The sequence below is a fragment of the Choloepus didactylus genome, chromosome 8, assembly GCF_015220235.1.
Source record: "Choloepus didactylus isolate mChoDid1 chromosome 8, mChoDid1.pri, whole genome shotgun sequence".
NCBI classification, from domain to species: Eukaryota; Metazoa; Chordata; class Mammalia; order Pilosa; family Megalonychidae; genus Choloepus; species Choloepus didactylus.
In genome coordinates this window covers 23,157,527-23,181,596 of record NC_051314.1, presented here as the reverse complement: position 1 = coordinate 23,181,596, position 24,070 = coordinate 23,157,527, and the positions used below count along the sequence as shown (strand labels likewise).

General features: G+C 40.6%; 1 long non-coding RNA gene across 1 annotated transcript; it reads left to right on the top strand.

Annotated features, from left to right (window-relative positions):
* Positions 1-4,258: 4,258 nt before the first annotated feature.
* LOC119541797 lies at positions 4,259-12,579 on the top strand. The gene is made up of 3 exons (XR_005218353.1): positions 4,259-4,370; positions 5,772-6,091; positions 12,472-12,579. It is a non-coding gene; the product is annotated as an uncharacterized LOC119541797 (long non-coding RNA).
* The last annotated feature ends 11,491 nt before the right edge of the window (positions 12,580-24,070 follow it).

Here is a 24,070-nt window from a genome sequence, read left to right as displayed (position 1 = left end):
CCCAGAACCCATGAATCTCGAAGACAGTTGTATAAAAATGTAGCTTAAGAGGGGTGACAAGGGGATTGGGAAAGCCATAAGGACCACACTCCACTTTGTCTAGTTTATGGATGGATGAGTAGAAAAATAGGGGAAGGAAACAAACAGACAAAGGTACCCAGTGTTCTTTTTTACTTCAATTGCTCTTTTTCACTCTAATTATTATTCTTGTTATTCTTGTGTGTGTGCTAATGAAGGTGTCAGGGATTGATTTGGGTGATGAATGTACAACTATGTAATGGTACTGTGAACAATCGAAAGTACGATTTGTTTTGTATGACTGCGTGGTATATGAATATATCTCAATAAAATGAAGATTAAAAAAAAAAAAAAAAAAAAAAAAAAAGACATAATGCTGAGCAAAATAAGCCAGGCACAAAAAGAGAGATATTGTATGTTACCACTAATGTGAATTCTGTGAAAAATGTACAATGTTTTATAGTGTAGAATGTAGGGGACCTAGAGATACCAATTAGTGGAGGGGGAATGATAATCTAATAAGAACAGATAAACCATGGAGGGTAATCTCAATGTTATGGGAATGCTCAGGAATGATTAGGGTTTGTAAACTTTCTTGGATATAGTAAGATCATGTTGGAAGCAATAGAGTTATTTTAGGTTTTTTTTTTCTCTTATTCCTTTGTTTTCTTAGGGGTTGTTAATTTTCTTGGGGTATGGTAGGAACATGTTGGAAGCAATGTAGTTATTTTAGATTATTTGTTTTTCTTACTCCTCTGTTTGGACATGGTTTATTAATTTTCTTGGGGTATGGTAGGAACATATTGGAAGCAAAGTAGTTATTTTAGGTTATTTGTTTTCCTTAATCCATTGCTTTGTTTGAAATGTTGTGGGGTTTTTTTGGTTGTTGTTTGCCTGTTTGTTTTTAATTTTTTGATAAACAAAGTTAAAAAATTGAAAAAAAATCAGTAGAAAAATGGGAGTAAAAACTAAATGACAAATAGGGTGGGATGGGGGATGGTTTGGGTATTCTCTTTTCACTTTTATTTTTTATTCTTATTCTGATCCTTTCTGATGTAAGGAAAATGTTCAGAAATAGATTGTGGTGATGAACGCATAACTATATGATCATACTGTGAACAGTTGATTGTATACCATGGATGACTGTAGGGTTTGTGAATATATTTCAATAAAACTGAATTTAAAAAAAAAAAAAAAAAAAAAAAGAATGTAAGTTCCAACAAAAAAAAAAAAAAAAAAAAAAAAAGTGGAGTAAAAAAAAAAAAAAAAAGATGCTTAAAGATGATGTTCCTCAAACTACAGTGGACGTATACAGATCCTCTGAGAGCTTGTTAAAATGTGGACTGTAATTCAGCAGGTCTAGGATGGGGCCTGAGATGCTGCATTTTGGACCAGCTCCCCTGTGATGCTGCTGATGCAGGTTCATCTCCACACTCTGAGTAGAAGGAGTATGAGGAATTGTGTATACATAGAGAGAGATTTAGATAGTTAAAGTAAAAAAAAAGTATATATGGGATGGACCCCACAAAAGGCATATTCAAGTCCTTACCCCTATTCTGTGGAAGTAAACCCATTTGTAAATAGGACCTGGGAAGATGCAATCAGTTAAGGTGGGGTCAAGCTGAAGGATGGTGGGCCTTAATCTAGTATGACTGAAGTCCTTATACACAAAGGAATTTGGACACAGGGGTAGAAATCAGAGGAGGAGACAGGAAGAGACAGATCACCTATGAGGGACGACTGCCCAAAAGCCATCACTGGATCACTTCAGATTCCGGGAGAGAGTGTGGCCTTGATTTTGGACTTCTAGTCTCCAAAATTATGAGACAATAGATTCCTAGTATTTAAGCCAACCAGTGTGTGCTATTTGTCATAACAGCTCTGGTAAACTAAGACAAATACATTTTTTTTTTTAAGTATGTGCCTTAAACACACAAACACATGCATATACATGTTCACACAGAAAAAAGAAAAAATGCAAAATATATCTATCTATCTATCTATCTATCTATCTATCTATATATGCAACTGTATTTCTCTCTAGGTGACGGGATTGCAAATTATCTTAATTTTTGCTTGTCTCTATTTTCTGAATTTTCTTTAATAAACATGTTCATATTCTAAAAAAAAAAAAAAAGATGTGGTGAAGGGGAATTAAAGACATCGAAAAGATGACCTCGCTGTAATATAGTGAAACTCTGGGCTGAACCAAGCCCACTGAGGACAAAATAGACAGTTTGGAAAGCACCTGGCGATCACTATTGAGGAGAAGCTTTGACATAAACACCAAGCACTGTTACTGCAGTTCACATTTATAGTGTAGTTCCCAAAACTAGCAGCCTAAGGTTTCAGCGGAACTATTTTAAAATGTAGGCAGGAAACTGTCTCGTAAGCATCATCAAAACTCTGTTGGTTTCCTCTTCCTCTTTCAGACATCATGGTTTAAAAAAAGATGAGAGAGCACTTAATTCCTCAAAGTGATTAGGTACTCCAGATGTCAGCTCACCTGTTCCGAGATTTCAGCTGAGGATTGCAAATTTGTTTCATGTAAATCCTTAAGCTAGTTTCAATCCTTGGTCCCCGAGGCAAAATCGAAGGCTATAAAAATAACTCCCTGGTGCAACTCCCAAGCTGGAAGACATATGCTGTAGGCTTAAGCTATTTTCATGGCTAAAACTGCTTCTACCTTGGGGCTGCCCCAGAATTTCCAAAAGTGAGTGGGAAGATCTGAGGGTCCACAGGGATGCAGCAGGAGCACTCTGTTTAATTTCCCTGCAGTATCATTTGGTGATGCTGGTGGGTTATGGGAAGGGTTTGTAGGATGGTTGCAGCTGGCACAGGGAAGCAGAGTGTCAGTGCATCTGGTGCCATCTGCTGTGAGACAGCTCCTCAGCTCTCCTCAGCAGGAGAGGCCTGGGGCTCGGCGACAGAGCTGGGAAACACCACTGCTCTCTCTGCCTGGCTCCTCAAGCAGACACACACGTGCAGCTGAGGAAGGAAGTTGACTTGGGTGTTTCCATGTTCCTTGGGATGACAAGTTCTCATGTCCCATGTGCAGCTGAAATTAGCAAGTATGTCTAAAGGTGTGGGGGGAGGTGGGGGGTGGGTGAGACAGCTCATTTTGTCTGAGGACGTTTTGTTCCAACCTTGTCCTAACTTTATTCCTGTGCCAAATGAATTGCCCAGGATCCCAAAACATCAGCTGGTGAAGGTTCCTTCATTTCCTTTGATCTAGGAAGCAGAGGATAAAGAATGAATGCTCAAAGTCCATTGCAAACTCTGACAGTGACAGAAGAGACAGCCAATCCTTATTTATCTCTATTCTTCAATAATTAGCAAAAAAGAGAAAATAATTTTTTTATGAAACAAAAGATGACCACCCTTATTTGGAGCAGCTAGTCTGCAAAACCTTACCTGTGGGTCCTGCCAGCATTCCAAGTTAGGAGGCAGGAAGGTGGCATGCTTCTGATGCAAAGATGAATTTGGATTCTGGCTTTTCCACTTACTGGCTACCTGGCTCTGGGTAAACTAGTGTTACCTTTCTTTTCCTCATTTGAAAAACAGCATAATGACCCCTTCTTACTTCACAGAGTTGCCATGGGATAATATGAAATAATGTTTATATAACACTTTGCCCTGGGCACAATAAGTGGCATAGCTATCAGTTAGGGACTACACTGTTAACCAGATTCTCCTTATAATCATGTGGGAACTCGAGCCCCAGTCCTGGACCAGATTCGGGAGGAAGGTTGGGTTGCAGGTCTTAGGTGAGCTGGAGCTAATGGAGAGCTGAAGGAGCATCCAGGGCCCCAGCCCAAGCAGATCAACCCCAAAGAGGCTACAGGGAGGTAAAGCCCACTTATGAGGCAACAGGTTGGAGAGAAATCAAGTCTGAGCAGTCATTGATGGAAGCACAGCATGTAGGCCCCTGAAGGCCAGAAATACAGCAGAAAGGATTTTTTATGCAGTGTCTGCAGAATGGATTCCCTTGAAGAATGTGTTATTAAGGGCCCTGACTCAGTGTAGACAGCAACACAGGCTCTATCATCAGTGCTCCTTCCCCTATCTATCCAAAAGAATCTAGAAAATTGTGTGGGAAATCTAGCCCTGGATAGAGCCAAGGTTCTTGTCACCTCTCATTCCAGGGCTTTTTAAAGAGCCAACTCAAAATACTTCATGAAGAGTCTGATCCATCCATCTCATAATGTTCTGGTCTCTTCCAGCCTCACATCTTTGCAACGCCTACCGAGCCAAAAGAGATGGTGGTGTGCCTATTCTGTTGGCCGGGACCTGTTTTGTTTGCCAGGACCTCTGTTGGAAATAGGAAACACCATCCACCTGGAGAATTACAGGTGATAATTGCCTGGCCCATCAATCACAGAATTACTACTTTGGATGCAGAGGGAGAAAAGCTTTGTAGACCATGTAGATCCCATGATTCTCCTTTGTTGCTGACTCAACCAAGGACTTCCCTGATGTCCAACTCTTAGCTCTCCTGGGTTACCAGTGTGACCAGCCCACAGGATTGCCTTCTATATAAACACCCTGTGTAATATAAATATTATACTACCTTGTAATATAAATTATATTAACTATGTAATATAATATAAAAATTCTGAGCCTTTGTGCTGCTTAGTGTCCCAACTACCCCAGCCAGCCTCAATAGGACCCTGCTCTGCTATTTAACTCTCTTCTTCCCTAGAGGCTGGATTCTGCCTTGACGACCACCCCTCTGGCACATCGTAAACTGAGGAGGTGCTACATGTGTTAATAATTAGTACTGCACCCTCACTCACTTTGAACTTTCCTTGGTCATTTCCAGGTGTGACTTTTGACCATTTAGAAAGAGCAACCCTCCAAGGATATCCACTAGAGCATAGTGCCAGGTTCAAAGTGGGTGCCTGAAATTAGTCTAGTGCTTGGCATATAGCAGTGCTTGACTAGGATATAGTCAATAATTTCTGATCCAGAGAGTGATGTCTCATCTTGTAAAGCAGAAATAAGTCTTCTTTGGGCCATATTTTGTGATTGGACAATTCCAAAATCATATTCCCTGCTTCAACGGCCCAAATCAGGAATCCCCATTCTATGGGACCGTGGACACAGACTGACAGATGACACCTTCTCTCTAGCCTCCTGGCTCACCAGTGCCTCGGTCTGATGGACTAGTCACTTCCCGCAGGAGACCTACTCCCCACCTTCTCCACTCTGCTCTGAGTGGTCTCCACCAATGGGCTTCCTCGTCCCTGGTATTCTTTGCCCTCTGGTTTCCTCCTGATTACAGCCATTTGGAGGCACTAGCAGGAGATGGGAGAGAAGAGAATGCAGTCAGTTTATTTTTCGCCCAGTATCCTCCCTTCCAAGCCACCTTGGGCTGGTAGCATCCCTCTAAAGGTCACCTTCTCCTCCCAGCTTTTCTGTTTCCACATTCATAGAACCACACTTTCTCCTTCCCTAAGGTGTGATGGCAGAGTCTTACTATTGTAAGACTCCAGGGGATCGACTGCATTGTCCTTTGTGCCTTCCCTTAACTGTTCATTCCTTTATTAAACATTCCTTTATTTAAGTCCCCTCCCTGCCAGCTCCCTGACTGATGCATCCTCCATCTCTCTTGGTTCTGGATCGAACAACAATCCCTAACCTCAGGGTCCTTCAGAAAAGTAAAAATCAGTAATTTGCTGGCAAAATTTTGTGGGCCCCTGAACTGAAGAAAGCAGACCCAGCCTCTCCCTGTTACCCTCTCTCTCCTCCAGTATCTTGCTGCTGGCTCACTGACGTTGCCCACCTGCAGACTTCAGCCCACCCAGTCCTTGTCTGGATCTTGTACCTGGGCCTGGGCACACCTGGCATAGCTGCCGCCTGTGGGGGTTTGTGCTGAGGTGAGCTCACCAGGCTTACCTAGGGCAACTGAAGGGTGTGGCTAGTTGGTATCTGAACTTATTGACTACAGAAGCAAACCTCAAAGCTGGAGAAGTGGCACTGGGCAAGGAGCCTGTAGGATGAGGTGAGACACAGCAGGCAGATGAATCAGTGGGGCAGAAAGAAGGAAGAAGTGGAATCCACGGCAGCGGAGGTAAATTGGTCAGAACTGAGGTCATGCAATGTGTAGAGGGGCTGGAGGCCCATTTCTAGTTGATGGACTCAAACCTGGAGCCTAAAGGTGGTGGGCAGGAGCAGGATTTCATAGGCCACTTCCTTTAGGAGGAGGCTGTAGTAGTAGCCCCCATCTCCTGTGAGTAGGCTCTGAATTGAGTCAGGCTCCCATGCCCAGACTGGGGGCATGAGCACAGTTTCTCAGTGTGCATCTAATTCTCCTTTGTTGCCAAGTGGACCAAGGGCTTCTGTGCTCGGGGGGAGCCCTGATGTCCAAATCTTAGCTCTTCCAGGACCCAAGTAGGCACAGATCATCGGACCTGTCTTCTCTCTAAACACCCCATCTTTAATTGTGAACCTTTGGGCTGCTTAGTGTCCCAGTCGCCCAAACCAGCCTCAATAGGACCCTGCTCCACTGCCTATTTCTCTCTTTTCCTGAAGATTAGAAACAATTCAGTATTATATCAGGTTGAGTCTTGGGCCCTGTCTCTCCAATTCCTGAGCAAAGAATTGGGCTTTACCTCAATTGTTTTTCACCTTCTTATTGGGTAATATCCACACTGACAGCTCCCAAAATTGGGATTAAAATCATTATGTCTGCCAGGCCTGAATATCCTTGCAGAGGCCAGACTTTTGTAGTAGGGTTAGTATCCCTACTCCAGACTGTTTTATGGAGTTGGGTTTTTCCCAAACTCTCCCATCCCCATGTTGCTAAAAACTTTGGATGCCTTGGGCCTAAGCCCATCAAGGTGAAAGTAATTTATAGCCTCATTCTATCTACTCCTTTTAAACACAATCTCCAAGCTTCCTGAGAGCTATGGGACATTTTAAATATTTCATGGAGAGTAAAATGAGTAGCATTCTAGCTGTGTTGGATTTTTTCTGTGTGGGATCTAGCTATCCCAGGTGTGGAGTAGGCGGAGGGTATCAACTTGGATTAAATTTTAAGCAGTATCCACACTATAGCATCTAGAGAATTTGCCAGCAGGCAGCTACTATCTTGCTTGAAAATTTATAACCATCCTAGAATGACTATTATCTACCCACTCAACAAGTCCTTTCACAGGACTCAGGAACTAAGTCCATAGGAAGGGTGATACACTCCAAATCCAAAGAGTCCTACAGGCATATCTGAAAAGAGAAAATAGTCCAAGGAATAAGGCATGTATATCTGCCCCTGGCCCGTGCTTGGAAGATTGCAGCAGGCCTTGCTGTTAGCTCCCTGTTGTGACTGCCCCTAAGGCATGTGTGTATGGCTTCTAAATCCAAATAAGCTATTGTGCCAGGGTTTGAAAAACGGGTTGATGGAATATCTCTGAGTAGACATTGATCTCTTTCCCTGCCCATTCAATTATATAGAAAGGGCTAATTGGCAATCTCAATCATTCAGAACATGCCAAAAATCAGGGACTACCCACAAATAATGGTGTACAATCATTTTATATGTATCTACGTCATTTTCACAGTGAGATTCTTTTTTTCCTTCCAGGATAGGGAAGAATCTTATTTTTACCTATTTCATCCAGGGATCCACTCACCATGTTGCCCAATACACAACTAGAAGAAAATAGATATTTGCTAGATGACTATGTGGAATAAAAACCTGTCTTTTGATAATGTCCACTCATTGGTTCAATCACTGGTGCCTCCAGAAAAAAAGCCTTCTCCATTCTAGAAAAGAACAACCTCTGCCAAAAGCAGTGCTTTTCCCCCCTTCTGTTTATAGACATCATAATTGCTTTTGAAATATTAGAAAGCAGTAATCATGTGGACCTTAAATTAGTGCATGCCAGGATTGAATCCCAGCTCCACTCCCCCATGGTCCAGACTGCCTGCAGCCCAGAAGCCTTCATTTAATTGCCTATAACCCTGGGATAACAAACACAAAGATGTAGGGCTGTTGGGAGGACATAACACTGGTATAAGTGTCTGGTCCTGAGGAAGACTCAGTGATCATTTGTTCAGTTTAAACAAGGTGAATCAGATCTTAATCCTGGTGCATTTTAACACCAAGTTTGGTTTCTTTTCACCCGGATGAGATACCACCAAGCCCAATCAAATTGACAGAAAATGCTCGCTGGTTACTCATTCCACCAAATATCTTTTTTTCCTTAAAAAATATAACAACACATCTGGAATCTATTATATGGCAGTATATATTTCAGTATATGTTTCTGCTAATGCTTTAGTAAACAGAAACTGCATGAATAATGATTGCTCAAATACAGTAGCTGCTAGCCTGTCTTGAGTGGAGTTAATTTAAAGTTAAACATTGCAAAATTTTTAAAAAGTGGGTCCTTCAAAAGTAGAACTCCAGCTCTAATTGCATCAGAGTCACTTTTTATAGTTAAGATAATGTTTTTAACCATTTACTGCTTAGAATGAGGAAAGTTGAAAAAGTCTAGGATTTTCTTTTGTATATCAAAGGCAAATGTATCAGTTAGCAACACTTCTGGCCATTAATTTCAGTAAACTTAACTAATGATGGATTAAACAAATAGAGGGTTTTTTTTTTTTTTTTTTTTTTGGTTTGTTTTTGTATTTTCTCAAACAGAAACCTTTGTTCAGGACTAGCATCTCCGTGATTCTCTCGGTCTGTTCCTCATAGTTGTAATATGGCTGCCCAGGCACCAGCCATGAAGTCCATATGTAAGGAGACTATCCACATTTGCCCTTAATATCACAAAATCAAGAGATTTTATAGAAGGCCTGAATAGACTTCTTGCATCTCCTAGACAGAGCTGTGTCACAGAACCACCGTCTGCAAGGGGGAAAGTGACATTTCACCCAATCCAGTGTCTGTAATATCTCAAGAGAGAGAAAAAGAAAACGGGAGTAAGTATTAGGTTAGTTAATTACTAGTGTCTGTCATCGTGAGTCTTTAAAAACTCGTGGGCTGAGATCTACTGCAAATCTCCCAAAACTAATTCTAAAATACAACAGAGGCAGCAGGCTATGGTGGAAAGAACAAGAACTTTGGGTCCTGGCTCTGTTGCATACTAAATAGGGTCATCTGGGCAAGTCACTTCTCTTCCTCACCTACAATAAAACCGTTTCACAGGATTATTATGTAGAAAGAATGTAAGAATGTGAAAGCACATTTTTATGGTGATTAACCCTCTGCACACGCAAACATTGTTATAATAAAGATGATGGTGGTGGCTATGGCATGCAGCCATTCACTGCAGCATCTAGACTTTTAGACAATGTCCCAAGAAAATCCAAAATCATGATCAAAAAGCAAATAAATAAAACAGGAATGTAAGAGCCTGTTCTGTAGTATTCAGAAAAAGGCACGGCTGCTTGGTCTGTGAAAACTGAGGTGTTCTCTTCTTTGAACCTTCTTCCTCATGGCCCAGACTCCTAGGCTGTGTCCTCATCATGTCACCTTGTTGATCTTTGCACCCCCACTACCTGATGCACATTTGAAGGGGCTCAGGGAATGTATAATGAAGGAGGCATCCTCCAGAAAGGTGGACAAAATAGACCAAAAAATAGGAATGTGAAATTCAATCAAATATGTTCATAAAGACAAAGGATCTCAAGGAATTATCCAGCAGCTTTTTAAGAAACAATAGACAAGGATTTCTGAGAAGATGGTGGCAGCAGAAGCATTGTTTTGAGTTCTTCTGAAATTGCCACAAAGTTAAAGATAGAAAAACCAAAATCTATGGGCTACATTTGCAAAAACTTGGGTGGCAAGGTGTCCCCTCAAACCTGAAAATGCTGTGTAATGGGGGCAAAATACCAATAACCCAAAGACCTGCATTTTCTCAGCATCTGTGCTAGAGAAGCCAAGGAAACAAACAGGTGAGTGAAGGATCTGGGAACAGAACCCCCAATGGCCAACGAGCATTCACTGAGAGGTGCAGAGGGACATCTGAGAACGGCTGGAAAAGGGGCGAGTTAAAGAGGCTCACAGTGAGAACTGAAGGTGCCGGAGCAGCCTAGTCCCGGTGAAATCTTGAAACTTACAGCCAGTTCTCCCTTCCAGGACAGAGCCCCACACTGAGGAAATATTGCTTGGAAAAGAATAAAATTTAGGGGAATAAGGACAACAGTGATGAAGAGAAAGAAGGTCCAGATAAAAGAAGAGCAAAACAAAACCAGGAAATATCAGAAAGAAAGCTTCATGTTTTTAGCACTACATGAAAACCACAGAAGAGTAAGCTCTGTGAAGTTGAAAATGTTTCTTGAGACAATCCACCTTCCAAAAATTAGCAGAAACCAATATCACATAAAAATAAGCAATAGAAAACTATGGCAGTCAAATCCATGCAAAGTTGCTTTAAGAACAAGAGACTAAAGAGCATGAAACATTCATATGGGCAATGAAAGTAACACAGAAAGACATGACCATGAGACAGATCAAAACTGTAATCTATTGTTTCAAAATTAGTAAAAGACATTAAGAAAATGATACAAGACATGATAGAAAAAAAAATAAAATAAAATCAGAATTAGAATAATTCCAAAACAGAGCTCATGAATAATAATTCAAAATAAAAGAATAAATCATTTTAGAAATGAGGACTAAACTTTAAGCAACGTAAGAACAAATAAACAAACCAAGAAATAGAAGTGAAAGGAAGAAATTTTAAAAAAATAAAAAAGAAATGGAGCCTGGAAAGTATTCAAGAGAATATGACAAATATTGAATTAAGTTAAGATGTTCCAATATGTGAATATCTCGAGAAGAAAACCAAAGTAAGGGAACAGAACAAATACTAAAAATTGTAATTCAAGTAAACTTTCCTGAAATTAAATAACATTTGAGACTGTATATTGAAAGAGTATATTGTGTATCTGGGAATTTCAACCCAGACTGAACAATACCAAGAAACATTCTAGTACAATTACAAGATTTTAAAGAAAAAGTACAAAATATCTTGGGCATGCAGAAAAAAACCTAGTTACATATTAAGGAAAGAAAATTAGATTATCCAGACTTCCTGATCACATTTTACACCAGAAGAAAATGAAATAACATCTAAAAGGGTAGGTTCAAACACAACCATATTGATAATTACATTAAGCATAAATGGTCTAGTTTTTTTTTTTTTTTTAAATCTGCCTTTCTTAGCATTTCTGCACCTCCCCCCATGTTGCTTCAGACTTTAGCAGGCCCTCATCACCTGTGCAGCAGGGGAGCACTCTGTTGGGGCTTCTCCCTCTCCCCAATCTTTGTCAAGAGCACTCAGTGGCGGTCCATGTAAAAGAGCTGTTAAGTATATACAGACTTCCCCTGTGTCTGATACTCCCAGAAAGTTTACATTATCACGTTAGCCCACAATTGAAATGTAAGAATTTGTTAAAGTTTTAGTTGTTCTTACCTACTTTTATGGCTGCCCCCTCTTCCTCCCATGTTCTGACAAAGGTAAAATGATTTGTGCATCCCATTTCTTCTCAGAGGAGCTTGTTAATCTTTGGAATTCAGTTTACCTGAGACCTTGGCTTGCCTTGAGATCTTGGTTCTTTAACACACTGAAAAAAAAAAAAAAAAAAAAAAAAAAAAATATATATATATATATATATATATATATATACACACACACATGATTTTGTAGACTATACAGCTTTTTCTTGTCATAAGGGTAGAAGTGAAATTCTCTTGTGGCTTTCTATGTCCAATTAAAAAATATTTTTAGTAATCATAATTGATGGAGACAGTATTACTATTGTTATTCTGACTGTGATGTGTGACATAGTATAAAAAATGAGTAAGTATGGAATATTTTAATTCTCTCATCCCCTGTGTCCTTGAGAACCAAGGTGTTTGGTATGGAAGATAGGAGAGAATAATATGGAAGGAATTAAATAAAAATCTTTCAGCCCTGATTTTATATTAGAAATACTATTATCAACTTATAAGGATGTATATATATAATTTCCAGTTCTATCCATTAAATTTTCTAAAAACAATGACCAGTCTAGCAGTGATATGTATCTGTATGCTCAAATTGTGATTCTCAAATATCATTTCCAACAATAAGAAACCAGAGCTCCTTGGAGAAATGGCTGATCCCAAGTTCTGGGCAGTAAGTATACAAGATGCTCCTGGGAACATCTTACCCTACTAGACATTAAAGAAGTCAGTCAAAGTCTATTAGGGTCAGGTTGAAAGAACTCAGCTACCAACCTATAGAGGTTTCCACTGATTAAAGATGAGAAAAGTTTAGTTTCATTAAAGACAAGAAATACAATGGAATTAAATCCATAAACTTATATATATATATATATATATATATATATATATATATATATATATTTAAAAATATATATATTTAAAAATATATATATTTAAAAATATATATATTTAAAAATATATATATTTAAAAATCTAATTTGTTTCCTTTACAGGTTGATAAGGAGCCAATTCATTATCTTGAAAACTCACAAATAAAGGAGAGGAATCAAGCATTTGTCCAACCTTTTCTATATGAACTGTGCTGGATAATCAAATAGTAGGTGAGCAAAACATCTCTTTACAAAATTCTTCCAGCTAAATAAATGAAAATGAAATATGAAATTAGAATGTCACCATTTTTAAACTTCCAATGAATTAATGGTTCTATAAAATAAGTATTGGTGGCGGCTAACATCATGAAAAGAGAAACACCAGACTTATGCCCTCTAATGAAACAGCACGCAACCCTCTATGGTCCTGCCAAAATGACAGTCTAAGTTTTATCAGTCTCTGGAGCAAACTGAAGATTTTCAGACAATGCGGAGGACAGAGGAACCTGTTGAACTGCACCATGAGTACACAACTAGCAAAATCCAGATAGAAGGAAATTTCCAGGTCAAATCACCCAGGACCTTCAACAGATAAATTATAAGGAAAATTAAGGGATGAAGTGAAAACCGGGAGTTAAAAGAGAATTAAAACTTATCAAATTTTAAAAAGTGGACAAACATGAACTGTAGTGCCTAAGGATGTACATTTGGGTAACAAAATCATAAAGAAACATAAGGAAGTGATTACCATAAAAGTCAAGATAGTTGTTATTTTTTGAGGAAGGCAAGGTGCGTAAGTGAGGGGTTCCTGAGACCTCTGGCCAAATTCTATTTCTTGATCTGAGTGGTGATTACATGGGAATTAGCCTTATAATTAACTAGTCTATCCATTTGTTTTGTATGATTCTCTGTATGTACACTATATTTTAAAACAAAAGCTTTTTAAAAACCTGTTTGCTTCAGAATAGCCTCTTGATCCCATTCCCTAAACAGCGAATAGCATACATCCATGTGTAAAAATTAAATTCAATATAAATTTTCAAAAGAATAAATAGGCAGGAAATGAGAAAATATTTTCAATTGAGTTATATTTCTCTAAGTGCCTCTATTAAAACCCATTTCACAAAATCTTTTCCTTCCTTAAAAAATTTTTTTCAGAAGATTCTTTCTTCTATACTGCCAAGCTAAATAGCTAGAAAGTATTTCCTTTTCAAAGGCCAAGGAACATGCAATCCTCTATATAATAAAAAAAACATGTATCAAGGCTTCCAAATCTCGACCCCTTCCTTCCATATTGAGAGGAAAAATATATGTGTATAAATACACACACACATATTAATGAAAGTAACATGAATGCTGCAATGAAAATGTAGAAGTGACATTCAAATGGGAAAGTTTTTCCATGAAAAAGGTGGGTGAAACAGATTTATCCAAAGTTTAAATGCCTTAAAGATTTCATTTGCCATATGAGCTGTAATTCCAAAGCCAAAATGAGCCCAATATGAGAATTTTAGCAACAACTGAGCTTGCTGACTTCTGAAAGAGGATTCCAGGCCTTTCTAAGCCTTTTGAAGTTCCATTTTGCTTTGTCTTCAGATGTTTTGATATAATCAGCCCATTGATGCCTGGTGCTGTTTTGCGAGCATGAGCACGGCTCACAATTCCGTGTCAGGGCTGGAGACAAGCAGAGGTTCAGGCCCCTTTGACACTGGGGCGGCTGGTCAGGAAGTTCTCATATGTGCCGCAATGTGAACTTTCAGCTGAACTGTTGCCCAGTGGGATGCCCGTCCTTTCAATCCCCATCAGCTCAGGTCTTCAAAGGCTAGGGACATCTGTACCCAGTGACCTGCATGGTTGGCCTGATACATCTCTTTCCCATGGGGTGGTGGTGGTGGTGGTGCAGACTGAAGTGTGTTACTGAGCACCTCCCACACGACTGAAAACACAACGGCACACTCTAATTTCTCAAACCTTGAGCCAGAACATGTGGGAGACCAACTAGGATCAACAACTTCACCCCCGCCCCCCAACTTGCATTGGCCACCAAAGGACCATCTGTTTTATCTGCTTTAAGAAGCTTGGTTTCCCACACCTTTGTCTAGCACTGATTATAATCTTTACATTGGCACACACTTACATAGAACTTTCTACATGCTGAATTTTGTTTTAAGTACTGGACATATATTGACTTGATTAATCATCGCTTAGTTAAGTATTGTTATCTCTAATTTACAGATGAGGGTGCTGAGTGAACTCACCCCAGTTCACATATGTGATTCGTGGCTGCATGGTTATTTTTATGTGTCAACTTGGCTAGGCTATGGTGCTCAGTAGTTTGGTCAAACACTAGTCTACATGTTGCTGTGAAGGTATTTTGTAGATGTGATTAACATCTATAATCATTTGACTTTAAGTAAAGGGGATTACCCTTGAAAATGTGAATGGGCCTCTTCCAATTAGTTGAAGGGATTACGGGCAAAAGCCAAGGTTTCCCAGAGCAGAAGGAAGAAGAAATCCTGCCTGAGATTCCTGCCTGTCATCCTGCCCTACAGATTTTGTACTTGCTAGCCCCCATGAGCCAATTCCTTAAAATAATTTTCTTAATATGTATATATATGGATACATGCATACATGCATGGATGCAGGTATGTATCCTATTAATGCTGCTTCTCTGGAAAATCCTGACTGATACAGAGCTGAGATTTGTATCCAGGAAACTCTGGCTCCTGAGTCCATGTACTCAACCACCATAATATGGTGTCTATGGCTAGGGAATATATAAAAACCCAATCGCAGATTTGTAGAGTACCGCTGACAACAGCTATCATTTATTGAGCACCTCCACGTATCAGGCATAGTACCAAGCTTCATAAGCATGTTTACACTTAGAAATATAGAAATATGAAAATATGGAAAAAGGTAAGAACTAGTTACACAAAGGCCTAATTATTACCTAAAGCAGCCTAAATTCAATCCCAGTGCCACAGTTCACCAGCTGCATGAATTTGAACAAATGATTTAACATCCCTGGGTCTCAGTTTCCTCTTCTATCAATACCTCCTTCATAGGGACACTGGGAGGATTAACTGAAATAATGTAACTAAAGCACATCATATGGTTGCTATCACAGAGCCACTAGATATAATTATTAATATTATTATATCAATATGAAAGGTACACTTCCTAAAAACAATTCAGAAAGCTTTGTAAAGAGTAGTAGCAGTCTCCAAAATTTATCCATGTCAAAGATATTTATGCTGAGCTGCCTCATTTTCCCCAAGGAGATCAATATTAGGGATATAAATGACCAAAGTAGGTCCATTAGGCTACAGTTGAAAGTAAACCTGAGGATGATAGGCCATTACTGCTCTTCAAAAGCATTGTTCTGAGCAGGACAGGCCCCAACTCTCCAGATAGAGGACAGTGAGCCTTCAGCTCACAATGCTCTAGCAGTTCTGTCTGACCCACAACACTATCCACGCTTACCCATTGTTCTTCCCCTGGGCTCTGGTCCTTCTATGATCAAGTCTATGTCTGTTTTCCTGGGCTCAACACATCCATTTGGTATCTAAACCCCCTTTAATTGTTAAACAATACACAAGATACAATACAGTCAATGGATGTGAATGAATTATAAAAGCAAATACAGAATTTATTGAGCAGGCACTGTGAATCAAGCACTGCACTGAATACTGGGGAAGCATTAGCTCTCTTGGTCCTTATGGCTCCACGTGGTAGCTTAGGACCATCCAGAAGTCCCCTGTCTACTGAGGGGCAGAGGCATCCTCAAGCCCAGATCCATCCCCAGAGCCCATGATGTTAATTTTGGCACTTAAAGCCACCTCTCATTCATTCTAAACCTGCGTACACTTTAACTTTCCTCTTCACTATCATCGACACTCTAATTCAGGAAAGTTACTGGTGCAGGAAGTTCCTGCCCCCAGGACTGATTACTGGAAAAATAGCTGATTTGTCCATTTTCCTCTCCTTTGATCACCCATAATTCTTGGCACATAGCTTCAGTGTAGCAGGGAGCTGAACATGGTCTTTCTCCCTTGCTAGGCAGTGACTCTTTGAAGGCAAGAACCTTGACTTATTCATCTTTCTAATCCCAAAATTTAGCATGGTGCCTGGCACATAAAAGGATTTCAATAAATATTTGCTGAGAAAATAAATGATGGGATAGATGGTCGGGTGCATGCATAAATGCCTACAATGACCTTGCTCTCTTTTGTTGAGAAGTCACTACTGAATCTCATGTTCTTGTTCATCAAGAAGTGATTCAGTTGCTACAGCACTTATGACAACATCTGATATATAGTTGGTGCCTAATGAGTTTTAATGGATGAAAAAACTAAATAGGTAATTCAGTCTTCAGGGCAACATAACTCACCAGGGAGATACATTTGAACACTATTTTTCCCTCCAGTTCTGAAATCTGTTGCACATTAAGCCAGATTAGCAGGAGGCTGGGTACCTGGACTGCACACAATGAGGGCTCCACAGAATGGCTTTTATGGCCTTGAGTTTTGCTGTGTTGACATCAGCCTAGATTCAAGGAGGCAACAGGTATGTAGCATTTGCCATCACACCCCGTATCAGGCTGCCATGGCAAATTGTGTAATTGTCTTTTTTTTTCCCATTTTGTGTTAGCCACTAAAAATTTAGAGCTGAGTCTGTAGTCAGTCATAGCAATGGAAAGCTCTTTTTGTTATGCAATTTTTTCAACGTCAGTCTTGGCTTCCTTTTGTTTTCTTACCCCAATTTTTTTTTTTTTTTTTTTTTGCTTTTATTACTAATTTTATGCCTTTCGTGATTTATGAATAATAGTAAGCCATCAGGGATCATAAATGAAACTAACTAAATTTAAAACAGCTTCTTTTATTGCCTTACTACAGAAACAGCAAACATATTTAGCAAATATATTGGTATTCAGATACATAGTGATTTTTACCGCCCCCTCGTGTATTTAATGTTTTCAGGACTAAAATCCTCTCTGTAAAAAGAGAGAGGATAAAGGTATGAAATAGTAAATAAAATACGATATTTTAACAAGTCTGCTGGTATCAGTCCCAGCACATCAGGAGGTTAAATTACTGGAAGCTCTCTTTCAGCTCACTGAAGACAGCCACCGAGTGTTTGTTGGAGGAGGAAAAGTAAAGGAGGCAAGGAAGATGTGAGAAGAAATGAAGGGATAGAAGGGAAACAAGAAAAGAGAAAATGGAGAGGGAGAGAAAACTGGGGGTGGATGGAGATAAAGAACGAAAGTTATAAAAATGGACAGTTGAGTTTACCTTAACAACTAAACCTGACGTTTGGATGTCAGTTATCTTGGAGAAGCTCTTTGGTGGCCAGAAATAAGAGAGAAGGCCAGAGGTGGTAGTCATGTTTGCACTTACAAAATAAAGTGATGATTCTACTCTATGCAGCTTTAATATTGAGCTGAGGAGAGAAGTCACAATCAAATTTTAGAACCACCTGCACATACCTCCAACTCAGAATCAACTTTCTCACTCCACAATTTCCTTCCCTGAGAAATACAAGCCAAAACTTTTCCATTTCTCCTTGGGTTAAAAATCTAGCCACATTTTCTAAAGAGTAACCTTAAAATCTCCACCCATATTTTCTTTTACATTTTTATTATATTACATTTTTTCTTTCTTTTTCTCCTGAGAATAATAGTAAACAAATTCATTATGCAAAGTACATAGGCAAGATTGTACTAAAATAATATAAAAATCATCTTTAACCTATCACCAACAGAATAACCACCATTAGCATCTTCAATTATTTTTTTCTAGTCTTATTTATTTTCACATACATGAGATGGATATGTGTAGTTTTATGTACAATTAGTCCTGTATCCTTTTTGTTTTTTCAATTAATATTCCCTTGATTTTTAAATGTAAGCATTATATTATATTTATGGATATTTACTTATGTCTTTCTTTCTTAGTAAATCGTAGGTACCTTTCAAGGGATACATTTTCTATGCTTTATTTAAGTTCTTCCAGTTGCAAGGAACTCAAGTACTAGAGCTTTGGTGTGAACATTAATAAAAGAATCAAAATTCAGGTGGAAATTACAAAAAACAGGGACCCCAGTATTGTCGGGATTCAGAGATACTAGAATAAGATCCAGGATAGCTCTTGCAGAAGAGATTAAAGCTGCTCATCAATATTTCCAGTTCTTCCCCTTCCAGAGACTTGGGGTAGATTGTACTTCTGTACTTTTCCACCTCCTTAAGGTTAGGCAAGGCCATGTGATTGCTTCAGTCAACAAAATATGAGAAGAAGTGAAATGTGTCTTGTCTGTGTAGAAGTATTAATTTGCCAATGCATATTCTCCAGAAGGTCTTCCCATACTGTAGAGGACGTTAGTGCCCTGGCCAGTTTTCCCTCCCAGGCTTGTGCCACCTCCCCCAGGTATCATATGTGTTGGCTACTAGTGGCTCACAGCTCCCCTTTCTGAACACTTCTCCCAGAGGGCTTGCACAGTCTCCCCACCCTGAGGGACAGTCAGCATGGAATGACCGACTCTGTGGTGTAATTCATTCTCCAGAGCACCCCATGGGATCAGACTGAAACTAGTCAACAGCAGCGCCCCATGCCTGCTTAATTTTCTTCTGCTGCCCTAAACTGTTTCCCTTGCCCCCTTTCTCCAGAGAGAACTCCCTCAATCATTCACTTCCACAAAAATCCACATCTCAGGCTCTGCTTTTAGGGACCCAACATAAAACACCTGCCCAGAGACAATGGTGGTACAAGGCCAAAACCTCAGTTGGAGGACATCTACCATGGAGAATAGCCTGGACCCTCAGTGGAACAGTATGAGGAAAAATCAAACCTTTATGGCTTTAGGCCACTGAACTTTGGGGGTTGTTTATTGCTGCAGCATAACCTAGTCTCTTTTAACTAACAGAATGTTAGATGGACCTCAGTAGCAGAGTTTCTAGATCTGCTTCCTAGAGTTCATCAATTGATGTGATTCAGTTACAGTCTGCATCTCTGCTTCTATTTGCGTGTCTCATTTCACTCAGTGCAAACTAGTTACCTCCTCCTTTCTCTTTCCACTGAAACCTTGGTTTCTGCCTAGTATAAGATGCCTCTTAGATCCAGCTTGGTTATGACTCCTTATGCATCCTACTCTATCTCATCGATACTATTTTTTTTGCATCAGCCCCAGCTTTTACTGTCAACCTAATTTTCTCTGTGTTTTTCAATTTGAATTCCCCAGAGTGATTGGCCACCTCACTTGTGGGCTTCTGACAAGTCTATGCCCTGGCTACCTTTGGGTGGGTCCAGCCATTGCCTAGATCATGAGGCACGTGATATGCTTGTCCAGTGTTTCCCCAGATTTCCCTGAAATGGAGACATTCTAGCATGAGTCCATGACTCAAAATCATGCTTTGGCTCTAATGGTAAAAGCAAAACAGCTTTTGATCTGAGCATTTTCCTCTTTGCATTACTTCTTTGTCATGGAAGTCAACCCCAAATTGTCAGGTGCAGTCAGAGAGAGTGGGGATAGGGACAACTTTCATACCTGAGGGATTCACCTCCGCTAAACAAGAGCTAATTGGGAACCAGGCACACTGAGGGTCACGAGCATACCATGCTGCAAGCAGGGGCATGTGTCCAGTGTAAGCAAAAGGAGTCTTCAAGATCACAGGTCATCTGAGGCTGCCCATCAGATAAAATGAGCCCAGATAAGGGTTTGGGGATAATGCCAAAGTACCGAAGTATGCTTTAAGCATCTCTTCTTTGGGAATCACAAAGGGATTGGGTATCTGAGAAATTATTCAAAATTAGATATCCTGTCAAAATACTTTTTAACAGAGATACACACTAACATCATTGTCATGTATAAACATGTGCCCATTCATTCATTCATTCATTCATTCATTGGACTATTATTTAGTGAGCTGCAACCATGTACCAAATACTATTCCAGGTCCTGGGGATATGCCAGTTAGCAAGGTGGACAAAATCGCTGCCCTCATGGAACTTGCCATCTAATGGAGGAGACCAACAATAAGAAAATATGTAAATGATATGTTAGTTAATGACAATGACTATACAAAAAATCAAGCGAGGTGAGGGGACTGAGAGCGATGGGGTTAGGGGTGATATTTTAGATAGGGTGGTTAGGGAGGGCCTCACCAAGAAAGTGACCGGTGAGCAAAGACCTAAACAGAGTAAGGGAGGGATCTGGGGAAAGAAGGATTCAAGCACAGGAACAGGAGTGGGGGTATATCTGAAAAAGCAAAGGGGAGAAGCATACATGGCACAGGGAACAGTATGTGTGAGGGCCCTGAGTCAGGAAAGCACTTGGCACATCCAAGGATCCTAAGGAAGTCTCCTGCGGGTAAAGCTCAGAGAGTCAAGAAAGGAGCTCATTAGTAAGAGGCAGGGCCAGGAGACTGCAGGCCCTTTATAGGTCATGTTAAGGATTGTATCTTTTAACCTACATGAAATGGGACCTGGTGAGGGATGCCCAAATTTATTTTGTTAATTGTGTTGAAGGTTAATGCTGGCTTGATCTGGGGAAGGAAGGAGCTATGGAGATGGACAGAAGTGTTAAGGTCCAAGATACCTTTTGGAAGTAGGATGGAGAGGACATGGCGATTGATTAGATGTAGGAAGTGAGAGGGAGGGGGATGACAAAAATTTCTCCCAAGGGTCTTTGGGCAGCTGATTGGGTGAAGGCACCATGTCCTGAGAAGGGGTCCTGCCAGGGAGAAATAGATTTGGAAATGGGGAAAGACCTTAGCCAGATTATAAACCACCACAATAAAGTATTATCATGATTCATATCTGACAAGTAAACAGACTCAAAAAGATTATTTCACTTGCTCAAGATCACACACCTAGTAAACAAAGGTGGCAAGTTTCATACTCAATCCACCTGATTGATGCCAAACATTGTTGTTTTCCCCTATGATTCCCATCCAGTCTCCTAACAGGAAAGAAAAGTCAAAGCATCCTGTGGTGTATAATAAAAGCAAAGACACAAGGAGTCTAGCTGGAGAAGTAACTCCAGCATTCTCTGCATGGACTGAAGTGGCCACACCAGAGTCACATGCAAATGCCCAGACCGCGGAGTTGGGCCATCCAAGAGCAGGAGACAGGAAATCCACCGTCAGTCACAGCCATTCTGGCCAAAATGATGTCTCCAAAAGTTCTTTGTGGGCCAAAGCTGTTAACATAGTGCTGTGGTCCCAAAATGTGGTCCCTGGATTTGTTAGAAATGTACATTCTCAGGCACTGACCCAGACCTACTAAACCATACACTCTGGGGCTGGAACCCAGCAATCTGTGTCTTCACAAGCCCCCCACCCAACCCAGAAGATTCTGGTGCATCCTCAAGCTTGAGATGCACTGAATTAAAACATCTGGTTTCAAGTTTTTGCCTTTAAAGAGCCTTGCCTTAAGTTATTCAAGTATAATCCCAATAACAGGCAGGGTTTGGATTAATGGGGAAGTTATTGCTAAACCTGGATGGAGGCTCATATTCTTTCCCCTGTCCAATTCTCTTACACAAATCCTTGTCCAAAAAGGAAATAGCCCTTTTTTAAAGGGATTGTTGTTTTGTGGCAAAAAGGCATGCTCTGCTAATTTTAGGAAGATGGCTTCAGTTACGGACAGGAAGTCTTGAAGGGAGGGGAAACTCTGACTTGAATTTTTAATAATTCTGTTCTTTTTTTTTTTTTCTTTAGGAAAATAAAGATAACATCTTTAACAAACCTCAGCTGACTTTGGAGCTCAAAAAACCCCTGAGAAGAGGGCTCAACGTGGGAGTCTTTTGTAGCGTCCCCTCAGCTGCACTTGAATAAGCCCAGGAGAAAATGGCTCTCAAGATTTGGTTTTCAACAGAGACTCTTTACAGTGTAAGTTGGCTTTAGGAGAAAACAGAGCATCTAGTTTCCTGGTGAGACTGACACATCGCGAGCTCCTTGCTGCTCCTTACCACCTCGTGCCTCGGGTCGGTCCCCTTGGAGCGTCCTCCTGGAAGCCATTGTGCAGGTGTGCGTCAGGCTATATTTACAGTTTGCAAAAGGCTTGCACATTCCTTATCTTGTTCACTCTACAACAACTAAGGCAGATCTTATCATTTCCATTTTACAAGTGAGAAAACAGACTTGGGAGAAAAGTAGCCTCTCAGAAGAATGAAAATAGTAACCCATAGGCCTTTATGGTATGTTGTCTCACGGAATTCTTAAGTGGGAAAGAGTGTTATTTTTATTTCACAAATAGGGAAACTGAGGCCCAGAAAGTAGAATAGCCTTGCCTAAAGTCACTGAGTAAGGAAATAGGGGAAACCACTCAGACTCAGGGCTTCTGACGCCAAGCCCTACTTCGTAGGTCAGGAAATGGTACTTTACAGGAGCCCGTCCAGGAGCTCTAATGGACTTCCTATTAATCTCTAGGATCCTGAGCATTTAAAAACAAGTGGTGAGTTAAAATTCAATTTATACCAACATTGGGCTTAGCCACGAAAACACAGTGGGGCAAGTCCTCCCATTGGGAATATTTGTCATAACAAAGGTGCGTATAAGGAGGGAGCTGAGGGGTGGGGTGGGGGGCGGAGGGGCTTTCCCCAAGGGCCTGAATTCCCTCTCTGCCTCTGTCCTGCCCTTGCCAAGGCAGGGATTGTCAGACCCTACCTTGGCTCCTCAAAAACCCCAGCACCCTGAAAAGCACAAAAGAGAAGTGTTCCCTTCCCTCTTTGGTACAGAGAAGTGACCCACGGTTGTAACCCCATCACACTGTGTGAGTCACCAGCAGTGAACAATCCAAGGAGGCTGCTGGGCACCGAGGGACAGTGGCTGCCCCAGAGGGCGGCACCTTTGGGCCACCTTTGGCAGGCCCCGATCAGCCCACACGTGCAGCCGGGCAGGCCCGTACAAGACAATTTGCCTCACACGAATTTAAACTGCTGTCCTGGGAGGGTATCTTAATTACTTTGGCTTCCTGTCAGATTTGTCCCTCAGAGTGCAGGGTGGAAATGAGAAATTTAGAAACACACAAGCAGCAAGAAGTCCACATTCAGTTACCATAGATTCACTCATTCTGCCCTTCATGGTTAATTTGTTTCGAACATCCGCCTTCCTAATAATGATGATGATGATGAAAAAGGGAAAACATCAATTAAATAAAGCAACCATGCCCTAGCAGAAATCTGCAATTGAAAATGAAAGTGGCTTTCATCAGCAAGTTAGGGCTTTTTTGGTTGCAAGTAAAATATATCTTTTTTTTTTTTTTTTTTTTAAAGGAAATCCAGCCTGAGGCAATTGTCTTAGGCTGACTCCCAGTCCCTGGGATTAGCTCAAAAATGGACATGTGTCTCAAGTCAGGCCAATGAGACCTCAAGGGATATTTATTTTGTTTGGGCTTCCAGGAGAGAATTTTTTTTTTTTTTTTTAAATTAAAGGAGAGCTGCTGAAAGAGATGCTGCCTGGTCCTCTGGAGGTTGTCTTGTGTGGACTGAGGCAGTCAGTTCTTCCAACTAGAGGGCGACACAAGCCCACAGAGGAGGACAGATTTCACTGGGCCTTGGGATGTGACCCCTTCTCCTCAACTGTGAGGACCCAGGGGCAGGAGCTGAGTATTACTCACATCTCTCCCCCTGGCAGAAGAGCAGAAGGAGCAAACCAACAGAACTTGAACCTGGGCCCTTCTCAATGTGTTTAGCTGACTTGCAAATTTAACCACATGCAGGTGAT